General features: G+C 39.1%; 1 pseudogene; it reads left to right on the top strand.

Moving 5' to 3' along the window:
- The window catches only part of LOC142436575 (DNA replication complex GINS protein PSF1-like), a 30069-nt pseudogene extending 13886 nt beyond the window's left edge, over window positions 1–16183 (top strand).
- The last annotated feature ends 5285 nt before the right edge of the window (window positions 16184–21468 follow it).

Genomic DNA, 21468 nt, shown 5'->3' with positions numbered 1-21468 from the left:
TGTAGGATATATTTTTAGTTTACAAATTGAACATATTTAAAGCATAGTGATTAATCACAAAAATAGGTAATTATATCTTGTGAAATACTGATTTCTAATTATAAATAAATGAAATTTTGTCTTGAAGCATGGTGTAGCATGAGTAACAGTCTTAATATAACAATAGTGAACTACATTGCTACATTTTGCGACAGTGTGCGTAAAAAGCCAGAAGGTTGAGATAGTTTCTTTCTCACTAGATCAGAAATTCTCCAGACAGTCTTTGCAAGAGCACAAGATCATCTTCCACAACAAATCTACTTCTTTATTTAGACTTGATAACAAACAAGCTGGAAAACCCTGTTTCACAAAGATAAGTTGTTGGAAATGGAAGAAAAAGGTGCAACACAGTCTCAGACAGAACAGGACCTGACTGCAAACACTTGATCCAGAATTTTGTAACTGGCATTATAGAGAAATCAGTTCTCGCTGCATCGCTGTTAGTTCAATAAACGTCTCTTGTGCTATCTCAGGAACATCTTCAACTTTGACTGCAAATGGGCTTCTGGCAAGTGCAAATGAGGTGTCGGGTAGATTTGGAAAGTACGATGAAATTTCATCTGCAAGCATATGCAAGTGTTCTTTCACAGAAATTGTAATCCTTTTGTCTGGTTCAGTGTCATGTTCTTCAAAGAAAACAGATAGGGTAGGCATGTAAATTTTATTTTCTTTTTATTATTTTTTTGGTAAATTTTATTTTCATCCAATTTTTTCCCCCAAAGCTGATGTTTCCTTTGGAATGATCAGATATTTTCAGATAAATCAAGGCATGTTGCATTTTGTCCTTGCAGTAATAAATTGTAACTCATTCAAGATGGCAAAGATGGCAATCAAACTATTTTCTGTATCTCACTTTTATCGCTGCAAAATGCTTTGAACTGCGGTCATGTTTTCTGATAAAAAACGTTTTGAGTTCATCACCATGCTCAAAAACACCTTTTAAAACTTTTCCTCTGGACAACCGTCTCACTTCAGTTGCGAAAGCAGTAGACTGTTTAAAGTGCTCGCCTTTACAAAATTGACAGAATTTATGATGCTTCTCATTACTTCTTATAACTCTTTTGGCCGTGCATTTGTTGCTAATATTTTCTGAGGAGTTATACAGTGAGTTCCGGTGACTTTCGGTGACTCAGTACCAAACGTTGAAATTCAGATTGACATCCTAGCATAGTGGAGCATCATCTGCAAACACCACAAACCTTTTCCCAAGAGATCTTATGCTCTTTCAGAATGAACCAACTATCAAATACATCACGTGTAGTAGTTGCCATTTTAAGAGGTTTGCAAAAAAAGAAACTCATATTTAAAGTCGCCATCATTAATATGCCTCAGGTAAACAGTAACTGTGAACAGTTTGCAACGTCTGTAGATTCATCACGCTGGATGCTAAATATTGGAAGTGGAGCAGATTTACTTTCCTGGATTATCTGATCAAGAATATCAGCAGCCTTGTCTGCTATTCTTCTGCAGGCAGTGTCATTTGATAAGAAAATTGCGCTCAATTTTGTAACAAATTCATCTCTGATCATAACTCGAACAATTTACTGGCCCCTGGCAACAGTGAATCCTCAGCAATGGTGTAGGGTTTCATAGCGCTGGTGATTCTGAGTGCCACCAAATATGAAACTTCAATGACTGCTACGTTTTGTTTGTGGTACTTGCCACCAGTGTCAAGTCTGGCTTTCTTGAGTTTATCATCAGCTTTGCTTTTAAAATAGTTGGTATCCTTGCCAGCAAAGCTCGGATATTTGCTATCAAAATGGCATATTAGTTTGTTCAGCTTCATAGATTCAACTAATAGAACTTCACAACAAGTAAGACATTGTAGTTTCTCAGTTCCTGCTGTCATTGAAGTAAAACCATACCATAAAAAATCCTCACTATCTTTTCTTAACGTTCTTCTACATGATCCATTGTCATGGGATGGTTGGCTAATGAAAATAATATATAACCATAGCTTTAATAATACAAAAGATGGCTCTCCCTCCTCCACCACTGCCACCTCCTCCTGCTGTTCCTGCAGCTGCCTGTGTGCTCGTTTGGTGCGGACCTGGTACCTCTTTTGAGAAGACTTCAGCATTCACCCTGGCCAACAAAAAACTCAAGGGAGGAGTCAAGACTGAGAACAATGATCAGATTAACTTGAAGGTGGTAGGGCAGGATGGTTCTGTGGTGCAGTTTAAGATTCAGAGGCACACCCACTTAGTAAGCTAATGGAAGCCTATTGTGAACAGGGTTTGTCAATGAGTCAGATCTGATTTGATTCGACAGACAGCCAATCAATGAAACAGACACACCTGCACAGTTGGAAATGGAGGATGAAGATACAATTGATGTGTTCCAGCAGCAGACAGGAGGCATCTTCTAAGGGAGCCTGCTCCTTTCCTCCAGAACTCTCTTCCAGCCGACCAAGAATCCATTCTTGATTAGAAAACCACAGTTTGATTCCACCACCTCCTGACAACTACAGTATAGTTTTCTCTTTATTTCATTTCCCCTTCCTCATTCCTTTATTGTACACAAAGTAACTGGTGCATGTACACAAGCATATTAAATTTTTCCCTTTGTTTATTTATTCGTTTACTAAATCACCAATGGTATGTTTTGATCAACATCAGGTGGAGATGGGATGGGGAAAACACTGGTTCTGTGAAAGCTCCCCTTCTCCATCAGTGGCTTGCTCATTCAGCTTCTCTCTTTGTATTTCAGTAGGTTATTTTGCTCTCACTGTTTAACAAAAACAAAAAAAAATGACATGAAAAAAATCCTTGCATGCCTTGTTCGATTGAAGAATTTTTATGTTTTTCATTTATCATTGTAAAACCAAGGACAGTTTTATAACATTTTTGTATGTAGCTATTACATGTAGGGCAATCTGTCTTTAAGTAGGCATAAATTACTCTCAATGAAGCCTAGATAGTTTTCCCTTCAAGTCAAGCGTCTTGTTTAAATTTCTTATTTAAAAAAAAAATAGTACTAAAGATGATACATGGCACAATTTAGTCAATACAGTTTATTAAAATTTCCTATGATTTAACATTCTCTATGTTGTGTTTTTACATACCTGTTACTATCACAAGGAGCAGTATTCACATCAACCACAGCTGAATATAAAAAGACCAATCAGCATCCAGATAAAGTTCCCATGGTACAGATATCGATTTTTTGCAGTAGTTTATGATTTTACCCAGAAATAATAATTCATGAAGTGTCATTTACCACCAATACTGCTGCTTTTAACACTGTCGCTGCTTTTAACACAGTAGCTGCTTTTAACACAGCAGCTGCTCTCTACGCATGTGTGACTTGTCCACATAAACACATTGTGGTGCCAACCCTGTCACATCCACCTTTATTTGTACAAGTTGAATGTGATGGGGTTGTCTGATTATGTCATTACGCTGCGTACTCGTATGTGGGCAGACCCTCCTGGAGATGGATAGAGGAGCAGTGACTTGGTTCCTAAGACCATTGGAAATACATGTTTTCCAATGGTCTTAAGTGACTCCTGTGAAAGGGTCCTTTGACCCCAAAAGAGGTCGTAACCCACAGGTTGAGAACTGCTGTATTAACAGGGTTGTTACAGGATGATTAAGGCTGCCCATTTGGAACATAGCATAGAACGGAATGTGATCAATGCTGTTATTGTGTGAGTTTGGTATAGTATATCACTTATGAAAGAAAGTGTTAGTCTGGGTTGACTAGAGGAACAGTCATACACTCATGTGTATAAGAACTTTATATAAAAGAGCAATTATATATTGAGAAAACATCTCAGCCCAGTTCAGATCAAGTTCCTAAGTCCGATATTAGCCTATATGTTCGGTACTAGTCGATAAATTCCTCTTTAGATTCACAGTATATGTAATGATGCCAAATGCAGGAATATCGCAGGCCAGTGGGTAGAAGGTCTTGTGGATCCAGTGGCAGTGTATGCATTTCAGTGTTGGCACGGGTCTCCTCCAGCTCTCTGACTGTCTCAGCGCAGAAAAGGAAGGCAGAGAGACTGGGTTTGATCTCCATTGAGCTACTTATTTCTGTCATGCCTCAAAATGAGGTCATCAAGCTGCAATTTTATTGACAGGCTGACAGGATATAATATAATTGCCACGGCATGTATTCAGTAAATTTGCCATGAGTTTTATAAACAATTTACTTGCTAACTGCATTTAAAAAATTTAACTTGAGTTTAATTGACATAATTCATATACCACACAACCCAGTGGTTTAAATATATTAAAAAGAGCTGTGCAGTTATGATCTCCATCAATTTTAGAACATTTTCTTCAGTCTTAAACTCACCATTTGCCCCAGCCTGCCCTGTCCTAACCCAAAGAAACTTAATCCATTTATAGTCTTCACAGTAACTAAGTCCTATCCTAGATTTTATTTAAAGAAAATCATATGCGTATGGATTGTGATAAGAGTTGTATGAGCCCCTAATAAAATGTAAAACACAAAATAAAAAAAACACCTAACTATCCTAAGTCATCATGGCAAAATATTGAATGCTCAATAAACCACTGAAAACTCCAAAAAAAAGAAAGAAAATCATATGCAAAAAAAAACAGCCCTCAATCCAAAAGAAAATATAAAAACTAGGACAAATTTAAAAGGGACCAAAAGAGAGAAAAACAATAACGTTAAAAATTATCTGTGTTAATCTACTTTCCAATGCACTCAGTGTATAACAAGACTATTTCCATTCTTTGTTCATGGTCTAAGGAGATTCACTGGAGGCTTAATCTGTGTGGGAACTGTGCAAATGGAGTTTGGGCTTCCACTGTCATCCGCAGTCTGCTCAGGTTTTAATCTCTAATACCATTGCCTCCTCTGATCTTGGATTGCTAAGTACATTTCCATGCTTTATTTTTATTCTGTTCATGTTCTGGAGAAAGAAACAAAGTACCTCAGCTTCTTGAGGGAACTACTAAATAATTACGTTACCAGTTAATTTTTCAGGTTCTTTTTCCATGGTCTTTGTGCCGGAATCTTACATTAAGTGGACTTGAGGGGTGTCTCTTTATTATGGTGAAATGAACAGAACATGTTCTTTCTCTAATAACAATAGCTATAGTATTTTTTTAAAAACATAGAGTGTTTAAGAGTAATAGTTCTTGTAGGATTTTATCTTAAAATTTAAGTAACCAATAGATGAGGATTTTATTTTAAACATAAATACATGAACTTGTCGTGCATAAACTTTTTTAGTTTAGTACAAGGTAGTCATGACAAGGCACACAGGTAAGACTTCAAGATGCTGATTTTCGAACCAGAAAATTATAATTAAGAATTATAATGTTAGTCTTGAGATTAGATTTCCATATTTTAGACTTCATTTTGACCTTGAGTTCAATGGAAATCCCTTATAGCTGGGGTCCAAATTCGGTGTTAATAGAGTCTCTACAAGGTCTAGTCTATGGAGAGAATCACTGCCTCTGCCTTTTCCTTCTCACAGCATAAACCGAAATTCAGTTTCTATATGTGAACATTTCACTTTGAACTCACCGATAAGGGATAGGTGATGCCATCTTTAACAAAGATTAGTGTATTATTTTTTTCCATGAAGGTAGACAAATAGTAGTTTACAAGTTAGAGACTCCAAGACACTTTAGAGAGAGATAATCTTATGTCATAATTTCTTTTTTAAAAATCATTTTATTGGGGCTCATACAACTATTATCACAATCCATACATACATACATTAATTGTGTAAAACACCCACTGCCATTGACTTTTAACAATCCTTAAGGATGAGCAAAGTCGAACTGGCTCTTTAGGTTTCTGAAGCTGTATTTCTTTATAGGAGCAGAAATCCCCTTTCTCCCTAGGTGTAACTGGTTGAGTCAAACTGTTGACCTTGGCTTTAGCCAACACATAACCCAATACTAACCAACATAGTAGTGGTGGGTGCCTTCTCGTCAGTTCCGCCTCATAGTGGCCCTGTCTAGATCAGCATGAAGTACTACTGGACTCTGCATCCTCACAATTGTTATGTTTGAACCCATTGTTGAGTTACCGTATCAATTCATCTCCTTGAGTTGTTTTTGTTTTTCCCACTGACTTTGCACTGTACCAAGTATTGTGTCGTTTTCTAAGGACTGGTCTCCTGAAAACATGCCCAAAACTTGTGAGACAAGTCTTGCCATACTCATCTCTAAGGATCAGTCTGGCTGTGATCTTCCGAGACAGATTTGTTTGTTCAGTTAGCAGTCCATGGTACTTTCGGTGTTCTTTGCCAACATGCTAATTCAAAGGCATCTATTCTTTGGTCTTTATTAATTGTTGTCCAACTTTCATATGCTTATGAGGCAATGGAAAATCCCATGGCTAAGGTCAATGGAAAATCCCATGGCATTGCTCAGTCCTCAAAGTGTGACATCCTTGCTCTTCATCACTTTAAAGTAGAATTTCAGAAATCCAAAATATGTTTAGTGAAAGAAATTTGTCACAAAATAATAAATACTGTGTGGATCTATTTAAAGTACAAATAATGAACAGCACTAAACTAGTGTTTTAGGGATGCATTCTTGGGTGATAATGTAAAATTTTCAGAATGGAACAAAATGATAAGTCTCCATTTTGGGGCTGAGGATGTGTTACTCCTTGACCAGGCTGTTTCTTAATAATGTCATTAACCTGTACATCTTTGTTTTGCCTACCTTTCTGTAATTATACATAAATAAGATTCTGAGGAGATTGCAACTAATGTCACAAAACAAAATATATATAAATTACTGTATAAAACATGAGTTTTCTCTGTAAACTTTCACCCTAACCATAATAGACTTTAAAAAATAACAAATGCCTTTTATTATTATTTCCTTCCCCCAGCCCTTTGGCAACTCTTAATCTACTTTTTTACATTTATAGAATTCCGATGACTGACTTTCCTACAAATGCAGTCGTAAAATAATGTGACCTCTTGCGCCACTTTACGTGTGATAAAGGTTTACCCTTGTCAGCTACAACTTAGAACTGAATTCCAAAGTAAGCCTCACTATCTTCTATTGTGTGCACTCCTCATTTTGCTTGTCCTTCCTTCTCTTTGGGGACATTTGCATTGTCTGCTCAAGCATGTTGTTCCATTCTTATAAAAAGAGTCCGTGCAGTATTTAATGCGACCATAACTGAATCATGTGTTTTTCGTAGTGTTGTTTCTGGTTGAATGGTTTTTTTAGATCTGTGCTTAGGTCTACTGGTTTGTAAGCTATGTGATAACAAGAATTTTGTCTGTTTTGGTTGAATGCTCCATCCTAAGTGCACAGACAGTTCCTGACTCGTAGAAGACAACCATTAATGTTCGCTATATAAATACAGGAATGCCACACTCATGATCTACATGGGCGTATGTGCTGTTTGAAGTCACGATTACACAATGTTGGCAAGCTTGTTTTCTTTGTCACTTGGTAAAAAGACCATTTTTCTGTTTTCAGATAGAATGGTTCAATTGTTATAAGAAGTCCCTTGCTACTTACATGAGGTCATTGGGAGGAAATGAAGGTTTGGACATAACACAGGATATGAAGCCTCCCAAAGCTTATATATTGAAGTAAGTTTTACCTCTTGAGAATGGATTTTATTGAATGTGTGGATTATGCTCCTATTATGTAAGAAGGGGATATGAATATAGTTTTGTTAGGTGCCACCAAGTCCTATTCATAGTAACTAGATGTACAACAGAATGAAACACTGCCTTGCCCCGCACCCTCTTCTCAAACATTGCTGTTTGAGCCCATTATTGCAGTCCTGGTGTCAATGTGTACCACTGAGAGGCTTCCTCTTTTTGACCATCCAGGGACTTGCCATCCAGATGACATATACACGGAGTCGGCCTCTTTAAGGGGCACTCCCGCTGTAGCTCTTCCAGCATAGCTTTGTTTGCTCTTCTGGCTGTTGATGTTTTGTCAGTGCTTTTCTGCGATATCATAATTCATAGTTATCAATTCACCTCTGTCTTATTCATTGTTCACCTTTCATATACATATTAGGTGATTAAAAAATAGCATGGCTGGGGTCAGATAAACCGAGGACTAGTTTTCATAGTTTTACTGAGATAAAAGGACCCCTGGTGGTACAGTGGTTACACATTGGGTTGCGATCAGCATGGTCCGCAGTTCAAAACCCACAAAAACTCTGTCCCTTGACTCCACCCCTTGAGGGATAAGATGGGGTTCCTGCCAGGTCTAGAGGCCAGGTGTGTGGATTTCTCACCCAATGGGGGGGTTAAATTAAACCTCTCAAGTCTACTTTGAGATTGGTGCGGGAAGTGCTAGGCTTCTCTTTCCCCCTTGCCCCCTAATTGTGTTGTTTTGCTAACACATTTCCTGCTTGGGGGTGGCAAGGTGAGGAATGTTGAGCAAGGGCTGGTGGAACTGTAGAACAAAGCAAAAGTTAAGCTTGGCTAGTGACTGTCTGCACCAAGCTGACTCTGCAAAGCTGTTCTTCACCAGAGGACAGCAAGCCAAGAGGCTTGGTCAGCTGGGTTAGCTCAGGGACCAGAAAAAATTGGCTATGCCAGGCAGGAGGGACGCTTCCCCAGCGTGTGGACAGCCTATAACAAAGAGGGGAATCTGTTAGTAGTTGCTACTGCTCTCTCAGTTTAAGAAGCTTGGATGTACTTCATATTGAGATTCTCTTCCATGAAGTTTAGGATATCGCTCCTAGTGGACCTTCTCTATAATTGCTGAGAGTTGTCCGAGTTTGTTGTCTGACAGTCATTTTGCTGACTCTGCTGCTCTTTAACACTTTAAAGAAGTCTTTTGCAGCATTTATCTCATGGCTTGATTTCTTCACTAATTCCATGAATGTTGATTATGCATTGAAATAAATGAAATCCGTGTCAATTTATTTTTTTCTCTTTTTATCATTGTGTTTATTGGCCCGAGCATGAGGCTTTTTTTTTCCATCGAGCCATAATCCCTACAGAAAGCTTTAGTCTCAGTTCTTCATTAATGTGTTGAATCCTCTTAGCTTTCCATAAGCAAAGTTGTATCATATGCATATCACAAGGTCTCTGCTTTTACACTGGACATTTTAATACTTTCATATTGAAAGTTACTACCACTAAGGAAGTACTTACCAAGGAGCTTCAAATGTTTCTGGGACTTTTTTCAGTTTTTAAATTCCATATTTGCACACACTTGAAGTCCCTGTCATATAGTTGTCATTTTGTTACTTGTTAAGTGGGTTATCCTCTCTTTGCTCCTCATTTCTTCCAGTAGTACCACGTACTTTGGCGCTTAGTTAATTTTTGGATTTTGAACCATCTTTATTATCCTCTTTTGTATACTTTTGAATATTGAATAAAGTAGACCAAAGAAAAATGTTTGCATTCAACTTAGGTGTTGGCTAAATATGTTAGGTAGCCAGAATAGGGGCCATAAAGGGGGAGTGTTAGTCTGGGTAGACAAGAGAAACAAATTCATAGAAACTCATGTTTATAAGAAAGAGGTTTATATAGAAGAACAACTGAATATTGCGAAAACGTCCCAGCCCAGTCCAGGTCAAGTCCGTGAGCCCAATATTAGCCCATATGTCTGATACCAATCTGTAAAGGCCTCGTCAGACTCACGAAACATGCAATGACTCCTATTGCAGGACGATCTTGAACCAGCGAGTAGAAAGTTTTTGGATCCAGTAGCATTGTAAACATCTCAGCGCTGGCAGGGTTCTTCTCTATGTAGCTTCTCTGGCTCCAGAGGTCTGTTGCATCAGGGTAGGTCCGTGTGGCTTTCCCAGCTACCAGGACGTAGTGCCATGTGTCTTGCCAGTAGAGCATCTCCAAGGAAGTGAGCTGAGAGAGAGAAGCGTCTCCTGTTTAAGGAGGAAATACTGGAGTTCCCAGAATTCTCAGGCGAAGGCAATGCCCACACAGAGGCCTCACTGGCTATCCTGATTGACCAACTAGACTCCACCACTTCACTCTTAATCCTCTCAAGTCCCAAATTGACATCAGATTACATAAGCACCACAAGGGGGTTGTCTCCGCACTAACTGCATAAGGCTAAAGCAAAAGGATTGGAAGAAATCAGGCATCCGTTAAATTTTAGAACAATCAAACTGAGCATGCTCAGACAAGAGCTCCCTCCGCCCCGAGGGGAGGTCCACCAGGGCACACAGATTAGGCTCAGTTACATTACCTCACACAGGTGGGCCTAAACTCAAGCCAGTGGAACCAACCAATACCTTCAACCATGCTTCCCCCAGCCGTTGTGGAAAGGAGGGAATAAAGACCCTGCCTTGACTTCCTTCCATTCCAGCATTCTCCACAAGTGGGGGGTGGGAGCCCTTTTGGCCCCTGGGATTTCCTGGTTCCACGTGCTGGGTTACGTGTTCCTGTTCTTTCTATGTGTTTTTTCCCTATTCAGCAGTGAACCCATGTGCAGTTCTGCGGATCCTTGTATGCTTTCTTAAAACAATGTGTATTATTTGAGGCTGTAATACCTGAAACTTCCCTTTTCCCCATAAAATCACTTGGATTACAAACCTGCTTCTGCTGTGTGAATTCTTTCAGGTACCTGAATCCAGGAACCTAACACCTTTTTCTCTATATTGCTTCATCTTGCAATCTACTCTCCTTGTATTTCAATCTAAAGGAATGTCTCAACATTCCCTCAGGTTTTATTTGTTTTCTTGAATTTTATCCTCATTTATAAAGGAAAGTTTTGCTGGCTATAGGAATCTTGGATGGCTGTTCATTTCTTTCATTATTTTAAATATGTGACTCTATTACCTCCTGGTTTCCAGGGTTTCTATATATGTAAATTGGTACTTCATTTTATTTGATATTGTCAAGATTTTATCTTTTTTTTAAAGAGTTTGATGATAAGATATTTTGGTGTGGATCTCTCAGGCTTTCTTCTGATTTGGAAATTCTTAAGTGACATTGATATGTACATTCTTGTCCTTTGTCAAGTTTTGGTAATGTTCTGCTGTTGTCTATTAAGTTTTATTTAGTTACCCTTTGCCCTCTTCTGGGACTTCCATAATATTTGCATTGATTTGCTTGATGGTGTTCCTTGGGATCATGTTTCTTTACTTTTGTTCCTCAGACTCAATAAGCTGTTCTGTTCTTCTGCCAACTCAAATATCCTGTTGAGTTATCCAGTAACGTTGTTTCTCTTATTTGTTAGTGCTAGTAATTGGATTGGCTTCTTTAAATGTAGGAAGACATATCAGAGGGCCGTATTTGACTTTCTCTGGCTTCACTGTTTCCATGAGGCAGAGTTCAGACATGCCTCCATCCTTCATCCTTCAATATCTATTCTGACACCACCCACTCCTCCCTCACACACTGCCTTTCTGTCGGGTTCAATTATCGGTCCCAGTTGGCCTCACAGAACTCACAGACAATATTCACAATTTAGTGGGCTTATTAAGGAAGGTAACTAGTTACCACAAGTCAGCATCAGGAAACAGTAAGTGTACCTCTCCTGTCATCCAGCAGTCATGTCAGTCTTTAGTCCTTAGCCTCTCAGTCACATAGTCCCTTTGCCTCTTTGGGCCAGAAAGGCAGCCCACTGCTCTGCGTCAAAGTATCATAGTCTCAGTATTGCTCCTCTGTTTTATGTCATGGACGCCTTGCCTCAGCCTCTGGTCTTGGCCTAGTCCCTCTGTTCTGTCCCATGGTCTCTGTGCTGCAGCCTTTGATGCCTCCATCTCAGTCTCTACCACTTCAGACAAAGATCTCAAGTATGTCCCACTAGGGCCTCTTACACCTTGATGGTCCAGCATTTCTCTGTGTTCCTGCTTCTGAGATGGCTTTTCCACATAACCATCCCTCCAAAATGGGATTTTAACCATAGCCATATAGGCTAGAATTGATAATACAATGCATAAGAGATGATGGCTAGATGGGCCTTATTCATTGACTACATCTCTTCATCTCTTTCTTAGGATCCCTGCTGACATTGTAGGATAGGCATTGATTGGACTGCTAACCATAAGGTTCCAGAACCAAACTCTCTGGTATTGAGTCAATGCTGATTCCTAGGGATCCCCTATGGGTTTCTGAGTAGAAAGCCCAGGCTTTCTCCTACTGGTACTGGTAGTTTTGAACTGTCGACCATGCAGATTGCAACCCAGTGATTAACTGCTGTACCACCAGGGTTCTGAGGTTCTTAAGGTTCAAATTTACCAACTGTTGCTCAGGAGAAAGATGAGACTCTTAGTTTCTGTAAGGATTTACAGCCTTGGAAAACCAATATAGGGTCATTGTGAGTTAGAATCAACTAGAGGGCGGTGATAGAATCTCTTTATAGATATTTTAATTTATGTATATATATTGCTAACCCAGTTTTCTTTTGTTCTTTGGGCCTGTTTTTTTCCTAATTGTTTTATTAGGGGCTCATAGAACTCTTATCACAATCCATATATATACACGTACATCAATTGTATAAAGCACATCTGTACATTCTTTGCCCTAATCATTTTTTTACATTTTATTAGGGGCTCATAAATTCTTATCACAATCCACACATATACATACATCAATTGTGTAAAGCACATTCCTACATTCTTTGCCCTAATCATTTTGAAAGCATTTGCTCTCCACTTAAGCCCTTTGCATTAGGTCCTCTTTTTTTCCCCCCTCCCTCCCTTGCCCCCCTCCATCATGAGCCCTTGATAATTTATAGATTGTTATTTTGTCATATCTTTCCCTATCCGGAGTCTCCCTTACCCCCCGCCCCCCCACCCTTCTCTGCCGTCCGTCTCCCAGAGAGGAGGTCACATGTGGATCCTTGTAATCAGTTCCCCCTTTCCAACCCACTCACCCTCCACTCTCCCAGCATTGCCCCTCATACCATTGGTCCTGAAGTTATCATCCACCCTGGATTCCCTGTGCTTTCAGCTCCCATATGCACCAGTGTAGAATTAGGATCATGGTAGTTGGGGGGAGGAAGCATCCAGGATCCGGGGGAAAGCTGTGTTCTTTTTTTTTTTCTTTCTTTTTTTACATTTCATTAGTGGCTCATACAACTCTTATCACAATCAACACATATACATACATCAATTGTATAAAGCACATCCCTACATTCTTTGCCCTAATCACTCTCAAAGCATTTGCTCTTCACTTTACCTTTGCATCAGGTCCTCTTTTTTTTCTCCCCTCCCTCATGTGCCCTTGGTAATTTATACATTGTTATTTTGTCATATCTTTCCCTATCCGGGGTCTCCCTTACCCCCCCCCCTCACCCTTCTCTGCCGTCCATCTCCCAGGGAGGAGGTCACATGTGGATCCTTGTAATCAGTTCCCCCTTTCCAACCCACTCACCCTCCACTCTCCCAGCATTGCCCCTCATACCATTGGTCCTGAAGTTATCATCCACCCTGGATTCCCTGTGCCTCCAGCTCCCATATGCACCAGTGTACAACCTCTGCCCTATCCAGTCCTGCAAGGTAGAATTCGGATCATGGTAGTTGGGGGAGGAAGCATCCAGGATCTGGGAGAAAGCTGTGTTCTTCATCGGTACTGCATCGCACCCTGACTGACCCATCTCCTCTCCTAAACCCCTCTATGAGGGGATCTCCAGTGGCCGACAAATGGGCTTTGAGTCTCCACGCTGCACTTACCCCTTCATTCACTATGGTGTGTGTGTGTGTGTGTGTGTGTGTGTGTGTGTAAAATTAAAAACTTTTATACAATAGCCTATACTCCAGGATAAAGTGTAGCTATCTGCTTTGTACTCCTCCTGGATCATTGCAGTATCCCCACTTTGGGAAACACTGCTATAGAGGGACAGGAGTATGGAAATGCTTATAGTGCCCTCTCTGCAACAAACTTTGATTCACAGTTTTAAGGTAATAGTGATGTGTGAGCTGAACTATATTAAGCTTACATTTTATAGGTCAAAAATGATTGGATGTTGGCACTTTAATTTCAAGCATCTTAATGTAATCTAACATTCCATCTTCCATAAATTTTGTTTTATTTTTAAAATACTAAATGAAAATTAATTGATTGCTAAGTTACTGTGTAAGCAAAATGAAAGAGCATGAAACTGAATCTTTTAAATGTATTTTTAAGTATTCCTGAGAAACAAGAGATTGGAAGACTTGATTTCCTTTGAAAAACAGTTTGTTCACTCACTCAATGCATGAATATCTCCTTTTATTAAATTGGAACTCTATGATGCTCACTCTCCCGACACAACGGCTGGAGCCAAAGTGGGTGAACAAGTAAATGTGGTGAAGAAAGCTGATGGTGCCCGGCTATCAAAAGAGGTAGTGACTGGGGTCTTAAAGGCTTGAAGATAAACAAGCGGCCATCTAGCTCAGAAGCAACAAAGTCCACATGGAAGAACACACCAGCCTGTGTGATCGAGTGGTCCCGAAGGGATCAGTTACCAGGCATCAAAGAACAAAAAATCATATCATTGACTGCACACCTCCATGATAGGATCGCTGAAGACAAATGGGTGCATAAGCAAATGTGGTGAAGAAAGCTGATGGTGCCTGACTATCAAAAGAGATAGTGTCTGGGGTCTTAAAGACTTGAAGGTGAAAAAGCGGCCATCTAGCTCAGAAGCAAAAAAGCCCACATGGAAGAAGCACACCGGCCAGTGCGATCACGAGGTGCCAAGGGACCAGGTATAAGGCATCATGCAAAAAAAAAAAAAGATATGTGTGTATGTATGTGTACATGTGTGTATATGTATATATGTATATGTATATATGTATATATATACCATATTAAATGAAGGGGGAAGTGCAGAGTGGAGACCCAAGGCCCAAGTGTCGGCCAATGGAGATCCCCTCATAGAGGGGTTTAGGAGAGGAGATGGGTTAATTAGGGTGCGAGGTAGTACCGATGAAGAACACAACTTTCCTCCAGATCCTGGATGCTTCCTCCCCCCAACTACCATGATACGAATTCTACCTTGCAGGGCTGGATAGGGCAGAGGCTGTACACTGGTACATATGAGGGCTGGAGGTACAGGGAATCCAAGGTGGATGATACCTTCAGGACCAAGGGTGTGAGGGACGATGCTGGGAGAGTGGAGGGTGAGTGGGTTGGAAAGGGGGTACTGATTACAAGGATCCACATGTGACCTCTTCCCTGGGAGAGGGACAGCAGAGAAGGGGGGTAAGGGAGACTCCGGATAGGGCAAGATATGACAAAATAACGATGTATAAATTACCAAGTGCACACGAGGGAGGGGGGAAAGGGGAGGGAGGGGGAAAAAATAAAAAAGAGGACCTGATGCAAGGGGCTTAAGTGGAGAGCAAATGCCTTGAGAATGATTGGGGCAAGGGAATGTATGGATGTGCTTTATACAATTGATGTATGTATATGTATGGATTGTGATAAGAGTTGTATGAGTCCCTAATAAAATGTAAAAAAGGAAAAGAGAAAAATATGATTAGGGCAAAGACTGTACAGATGTGCTTTATACAATTGATGTACGTATATGTATGAACTGTGATAAGAATTGTATGAGCCCCAATAAATTGTTAAAAAGAAAAACAGTTTGTTTTTAGATGTATGTTCTTTTATCCTGATGGATTATGGGAAGGATCTGGTCAATCTAGTTGAGGTAAAATGCTCTTTTCTTTCTTGTTTGCCACTGTTATGTCCCTCATTTTTATTCCTTCTGATTAATATAGTGCATTGTTTGAGAGGAAAACGTCCAACTATGTAGTCTCCTTTTATCTAAATCCCTGGTTTCCTTATTGGTAATACCATCCATGTATACATTTGCAAAGCTTATGTTTCCCTTCCCGGTGACGTAGGAAATTGAGATCTTTAGGTTTAGGACCACAGTAAATATCTGGGAATAGTAAGGGTCCTAAGTACACAGAGGAGGAAACAGACACATAAAATACAGTACTTTTACTGTTCGGGCATTTATATAATCCCACTTCATGTTATGATCACTGCATATTTTAAAAGGTAATTTGGATAAAATATCTGATTTTCTTTTCAGGTACGGTGTCTAAGAGACTATGGAGAATTTGAAGTTGATGATGGTACCTCTGTGATACTAAGAAAAAACAGCCAGGTATTTATTGTCTTAAGAATGTATACTTTGAACTTCAATAAAAGTATTGAATGAAGAAAATGTTTGAATCAATAGTAAAATAATTACCTTGTGATGACAATTTATAGCACAGGCATTATGTTTAATATAGATCACCTTGTTTTGTACTTTTTGTAAATGTTAAGACTTACAGATATTGAATATACAATGGACTGCAAAAAGTGGGAAAATTCCATTCTGTGATTCCATTTATCTACCATGTGTTCTAAGCAATGTACTAGTAAAATTTTTATCTATTAATTACAAACAGATATAATTTTTATGAGTATATTACTTGGGCTTTGTTTGTTGTTTTTTCATTCTCTTTTGTTTTGTTTTTTCTATAGCACCTATATCTTTAGTGACTTCTTTAAGCATTAAAGAGGGCCACATCCTAAGAACGCATAGTTCTTAGATTGGGGCTAGATTTAAATGGGAGCACAAAATCCATTCACATATCTGTGGTTTATATATGTCTCTGGTTCACTTTAGAAACAACATTATCATTTTATGATAACGAAAACTTTTCAAACCATCTTCCTGGGACATAAGGTAACGATAGTGTGATTCATTTAGCTAATGATACAGAATTTAAAACACGGTTGAGAAAAGCATATAGAAGTATAGGCTGGTTTCAGACATCAATTCATGCTCGAATTGTTGACTTATATAGATTAAATTCAAGTTTCTGAACAATTTATTAAAAAATCTTTTCTGGGTGGACTCATACAGCTCTTATTACAATTCATCCATACATACATTGTGTCAAGCACATTTGTACATTTGTTGCCATATAATTTTCAAAACATTTTCTTTCTACTTGAGCCCTTGGTATCAGCTCCTCATTTTCACCCTCCTTCCCCCACCCTCCCTCACGAACCCTTGATTATTTATAAATTATTATTATTTTGGCATATCTCACACTGTCCAACGTCTCCCTTCACCCACTTTTCTGTTGTCTGTCCCCCATGGAGGAGTTTATATGTAGATCTTTATAATCCCTTGCCCCTTTCTACCCTACCTTCCCTCCACCCTCCCGGTATCGCCACTCTCACTACTAGTCCTCAGAGGGTCATCTGTCCTGGATTGCCTCTGTTTCTAGTTCCTGTCTGTACCAGTGTACATCCTCTGGTCTACCCGTATTTGTAAGGTAGAATTGGGATCATGATAGTGGGAGGGAGGAAGCATTAAAGAACTAGAGGAAAGCTGTATGTTTTATCTTTACTATACTATACCCTGACTGGTTTGTCTCCTCCCCAAGGCCCTTCTGTAAGGGTATGTCCAGTTGCCTATAGATGGGTTTTGTGTCCCCATTTCGCACTCCCACTCATCACAGTGAAAGGACTTTTTGTTTTTTGATGCCTGATACCTGATCCCATTGACACCTCGTGATCACACAGGCTGGGCTGGACACTATTTACACAAATAATTAGGGTTGATGTTGGAACAAAACTTTCAACAAAATTCATTCCAAAAGGTAGCAACATGCATACCTGACTAATACATGTCATAACAAAATAAGAAGAGCATTAAAGTAGTAAATATTTGGTATTCCTGGATCACCATTCATTAGGCACCCTGAAGGCCAGAGAGTCAAACCAAAGTCCAATAACTGCCAATTCCATAACTTGGGATAGCAGTCATCATCTTCTCACACTGATGAATTTCAGTCTTAAATCAAAGGGCTCCTGATGAGTTTGAATGAAAGCCCAGTTTACAAACTCCAGTGAATGTAGCTTCCACAAGGATTCTTTCTGGTGTGGCCTATGAAAGATATTGTGTGCCTCCAAAGAACAATATTAAGTCCACGAGTCTGTAGCACACACCCTGGATTACCAAGAGCTGGATAGAAAGTAGGTCCAAAAGGTCCAATTAAGTGGGCCTCTACTCAAGTACTCCCTCAACGCAAGAACACTTTGTTCTAGTCACCTGGCATTCTGTGATAACCTTCCCGCCAGAATTGCTGAAGACAAATGGGTGCATAAGCAAATGTAATGAAGAAAGGTGATGGTGTCCAGCAATGCAAAGATATAGCATCTGGGGTCTTACAGGCTTGAAGATGAACAAGTGACTCTCTCTAAGAAGCAACAAAGCCCACATGGAAGAAGCACACCAGCTTGTGTGATAAAGAGGTGTCGAAGGGATCAGGTATCTGGCATCAAAGACCCAGAACAAAAAGCCTTATTGATGTGATTGAGGGGGAGGGTGGACTGGAGACCCCAAACCCATTTGTAGACAGCTGTGAGAGTAGTGGTACCAAGAGGGGGCACTGATCACAATGTAACCCCTCCTTGGGCATGGGCAGTAGAAAAGAGGGTAAAGAGAGACCTCGGACAGTGTAAGACATGAAAAATTAATAACAATTTATGAATTATTAAGAGTTCGTGAAGAAGGGAAGAGGGAAAAATGAGGAGCCCATGCCAAGGGCTCAAGTAGAATGAAATTGTTTTGAAAATGATGATGGCAACAATGAACAAATGTGCTAGACACAATGGATGGATGCATAGATTGTGATAAGAGCTGTATGAGCCCCCAAGAAAATGATTTTGATCAGAATTGTGTTCTATCTATAGATTTATTGCTTTCAGTAATATTCACATTTTGATTTTTCTGTAGTTTCCTTTGTACAGGTCTTTTGTTTCTTTGGTTAAGTTTATTCCCAGGTATTCATCTTTTGTATGGATATTATAAATGATATTGTTTTCTCTTTTTTATTTTTTTTCTTGATGTTTTTATTTTGGAGCTCTTCAATAGCATATTAAAATTGATTTCTGCTTATTAATCTTGTATGCCATTACTTTAACAGATTCGTTAGTACTTTCCAACAATCTTTCTGTGGAGTCCTTGGGGCTCTCACTATGTAAAATCATACTATCTGCAAATAGTGACAGCTTGACCTATTTTTTGCCCAATTATATTCCTTTTATTTTAAAATTTTTTTGCTGTCTGTCTGGCTAAGATGTTTATTGTAGTACAATGTTGAATAAGAATATTGATGAGGGACACTCTTATCTACTTCCTGTTTTCATTTTTTCTAAATGATCGTGATCAGGTTTTGAGGATTATGCTCATTTCATAGAATGCGTGTGGGAGTTTGCTGTCAGTTTCTATATTTTGGAATAGTCTGCACAGAATTAGTTATGGCTCTTCCCTGAATACTTGCTAGCATTCTCCTGTGAAGGCAACATACATACTTCTTTAGAATCTTTCTTGGTTGGAAGTCTCTTGGTGACCTCTAATTCTTCTTTTGCTCTACATGTATCTTTTTATTTCATTTGGATCTTTTGTGATGGCACCCTTTTCATCTCAAATTCTAGATATTTGCATCTTTCTTTTCCTTTGTTAAGTTTTCTAGCAGTTTGTCGATTTTGTTAATCTTTTCATAACCAACTTTTTGTCTTGTTGATTTCCCCCCCATTTTTCAGTTCATTTATTTCTGCTTCAATTTTTATTAGTTCTTTCCCTTTATTGTTGAAGGACTTATGTGGTTTCCCTCTTTCTACTTCTTGGAAGTGTTTTATTAGTATTGGTTTTGGATTTCTCTCATATTTCGTGTGTGTATTGATTGCTATAAATTGACTTCAGATAACTGCATTTGTTGTATCCGAGTTTTTGGTATGATGTGTTATAGGTTTGCTTGTTTTAAGGAGTTTCTTAATTTCTCGTTTTCGTTTACTCTAGTGTCCAGTCATTTTGAAATGGTATGTTGTTCAGTCTCCATGTGTTTGTCTTTTTGTTCCTTTTCTTTCTGTTGTAGATTTCCAGTTTTATAACATTGTGATCTGAGAAAATGAATTGTTGAATTCAAAATTCCTTTATTTTTTCCTCCTCAGGAAATAACCTTTATTTCTCCCTTGTATTTGAGGGATATTTTTGTTCAGTATAATATTCTTGGCTGGCTTCCTTCCGCCCCACCCCCCCTTCCACCCGTCACAATTGTATATATGTCATTCCATTGTCTTCTTGCCTGCAGGTCTTTTGCTGAGAAGTCTGAATTTATCCTTTTCAACTTTCCTTTGTAGATGACTTTTCCTTTTTCTCTACCTGCCCTCAGATTCTCTCCTTTTCTTTATGTCTTGATGTTTTCTCTTTGGTTGTCCATTCTTCTCAGCTTGTTGAATAGTATGTTGAAATTTTCTTCCATGGTTTCTTGTACTATTCTCTGTAGATTTTTTTTTTGGTGGTGTTCTTTTCCCAGCATTTCTTTTCTTTTTTCTTTTCTTAGATGGGTTCTTATGATAGTGTCCTACAGGATTTATTTGGATGCTTCCGGGTTTTTTTGTTGATTGCTTCTCTTGTCTACTGTCGTGAGGGTAATTGTCTTCAAGCTCATTTATTTTATTATCCTTTTCCATTTTATTCCTCTAGCCTTTTACTATGTTGCCTAATTCAGTTATCTCATTGCTTGTCTTCTAGAATCCTTTGGTTTAAGGATGTTAGTTTCTCAATTTCTTCTGTTTTTCTCATGAACATTCCCCAGATCTCTTGACCTAAGCATCATTCTTCTGAATTCTGTTACTGGTGGTTCACAATCACATCTTCAGACTATTCCATTGGTTTGAGTGCTACTTGGTTGTTCATGTTTGTTTTTCTTGAATTTGGAAGCTTTCTGTGCTTGACTGCTGTTTCTTCAGCATTGTGGTGTGTGAGCTGCTGGTCATACAGAGGTAGAGTTTGTCTAGTGACACAGGTGAGTTCTAATAGGAGCTGGAAAACATACAGTGGTGAAATGAAAAGAAGGGGAAAGGTGCCTAAGTGGGGATAGTGGCTGGGAAAAATAGAATAAAATAAAAGTAATGATAAGAATAAAGTAATGATAGTAATAAGTGACTGTGAATAAGCCAACAGACTTGCAAAAATAATGGGAAAATATTTTCAGAGGGGTAATCACAATAAGGAGCTCTGGTCATATAATGGTTATGTATTGAGTTGTAATCCGAAAGGTCAACATTTTAAAACCACCAGCTGCTCCGCCAAAAAAAGGAGACTTTCTATTCCCATAAACAGTTACAGTCTCAGAAACTCACCGGACAGTTTTACCCTGTCCTATAGGATCACTGTGAGTTGACACTTGCGGGCAGAGAGATAATCTCAATTAATAGGTTTCATGGAAAGATATTTAACGAGAGAACAGCAAGAAAATAGAAAGATAATTGATAGAAGTACAAGGATCAAAAAAAAAGACTTGGGTATGGTTGTGGGTACCAGATTCTGCTATTGTGGCAATGTGAATGAATGTGAGCATATCTGTGCACTTAGGAGGTCCTGGAAAGCCCATGCTAGAGTGGGTATGCTGGGATACACAGACCTGTCTCTTCCTGGGAGGAATGTGGATTCTCAGGAGGGTGGAGTCACTCCAGAAGAGGAAGTAGGAGATCAAAAAAGAGAGAGAGAGAGAGTATTAAAA

The sequence above is a fragment of the Tenrec ecaudatus genome, unplaced genomic scaffold, assembly GCF_050624435.1.
Source record: "Tenrec ecaudatus isolate mTenEca1 unplaced genomic scaffold, mTenEca1.hap1 Scaffold_421, whole genome shotgun sequence".
In the NCBI taxonomy this organism is placed as follows: domain Eukaryota; kingdom Metazoa; phylum Chordata; class Mammalia; order Afrosoricida; family Tenrecidae; genus Tenrec; species Tenrec ecaudatus.
The sequence above is the reverse complement of the archived record's forward strand: the minus strand, read 5'-3'. Positions and strand labels throughout refer to the sequence as shown.